This window comes from Etheostoma spectabile, chromosome 10 (assembly GCF_008692095.1).
Source record: "Etheostoma spectabile isolate EspeVRDwgs_2016 chromosome 10, UIUC_Espe_1.0, whole genome shotgun sequence".
Taxonomy (NCBI): Eukaryota; Metazoa; Chordata; class Actinopteri; order Perciformes; family Percidae; genus Etheostoma; species Etheostoma spectabile.
In genome coordinates, this window is record NC_045742.1 from 24939765 (window position 1) to 24941328 (window position 1564).

At 38.9% G+C, this 1564-nt stretch overlaps 1 protein-coding gene and 1 long non-coding RNA gene across 4 annotated transcripts in view; both read right to left on the reverse strand.

Moving 5' to 3' along the window:
* Positions 1-1564, reverse strand: part of piezo1 (piezo type mechanosensitive ion channel component 1 (Er blood group)) — a 134191-nt gene that overhangs the window by 78503 nt on the left and 54124 nt on the right. The gene's annotated exons all lie outside the window — the stretch shown is intronic.
* Positions 1359-1564, reverse strand: part of LOC116696475 (uncharacterized) — a 12794-nt gene continuing 12588 nt past the window's right edge. Inside the window, exon 3 of the long non-coding RNA XR_004333738.1 lies at positions 1359-1372. This is a non-coding gene — a long non-coding RNA (uncharacterized LOC116696475). The remainder of the gene's footprint in view (positions 1373-1564) is intronic.

A 1564-nucleotide genomic window follows, 5' to 3' on the forward strand; every position in this document is an offset into this window, starting at 1 on the left:
ACTAAAAACGTGACCTCCTTGGCGGGGGTAATATTAGGTTTGTGTTTTTATCAGTTGTATTTAGTCTATTCAATTTTTACCTACCTATCTCAAATATTTTTATCTGATGTGTTGTGTAATAGTTCAGATTAGAATCTCATAAATCATTTTATTGCTGTGTTATAACACAGTAACAGCACTTTTATTGAATGAATCATATCTTACGCATTATATATTTTTTGCAAATGCAAATGTATTTCTGTCATCACATAAATTATAACACATATACTGTAGATACATTAATCTATGGTTAAATAACAGAGATTATCTAAAAAAAAAAATATATTTATTAAAGTAAAAGTCATAAGTCCTGGCTTGGCCAACAACTTGAATTATTTAATTATTGAGTTATACTGTCCATTTGAAAGACAATGGGACATTCCTGACACCATCTCTCGAGTCCTGGGCCTCTCCCCTCTTCCCTTACCGACTAGACTCAAGCCCACTTTTACAAAGAGATTACGTGATATTGCCATAAAGAAGATCTGCCATTACACTACCTTTGCTATTTACACTTAACCAAACAATACCTTCATAATTCTGCCCCAAAGTGTGATTTAAGATGGCATGCTCGCATTCTGGAAACAGACGAGGAGTTGCGTGTAGTTAAATAGAGTCAAAGTTTAGTGTGAGTTGTGGTCCCACCATGCCGCCTGTCTCTTTACGCAGATGTTGAATCAGCTCTGTGACTACTTATGATGCTGGCTCAACTCTAGACCTACTCTCCTGCCATTCATACTTTTTATACAGAATGGCGGTGGCTGGATGAAGGGGCTTCTGTCTCTCCTTCCACACTGTACATCTGGTGGATGGAAAGAGAATGGCAAAGGTTTGGGGAATTATAAATTTGACTGGAGGGGAGGGATAGAGGCCGCATTTCAACCTTGTCTTACTGTAAAATCAGTCCTGAGTGATCTGATCTCAAGATGGACAGCTCTAAGTACATGTGTTCCCACTTGGCAGCAGAATGTGTCCTATGATCGGATCACTCAGATCAGATTTTATTACCAGGTGGAAATGGAGTTAGGGAGACAGGCTGCAGCATTTAACACCTTACCGGAGACATGCCAAGTACCAGCCTGCTTCAGTACCGCCACCGTCATCTCCACCCCCAAAAACCAAGGACCACAGGACTTAACTACAGACCTGACACCCTGACTTCTGTGTCAATGAAGTCATTTGAGGGCCTTCTTCTGTTTCCCCTCAAAACCACTTCTTACCCACTCATGGACCCCTTGCACATGGCCTACAGAGCTGTCAGGTCTGTAGGCAAACTACTGTTGCATAGATATTTTGGTAGAAAACAAAAATTCTAGACTAGAAATAAAAACTACTTTACCATGTTTTGTAGAAAAAGGGTTATTAAGGCAGTGTTCATAGAAGTCCTGGACTACGGTAAAATTTTAAACATGCAGTAGTAAATATTAGTTGTAAGTATAGTTTGTATAGTAATATTCAATTACTTTCCACTGCACTTTAATTCGGATAACTTCTGCCCAAACTTTATTTGTACCACCTTAAATCA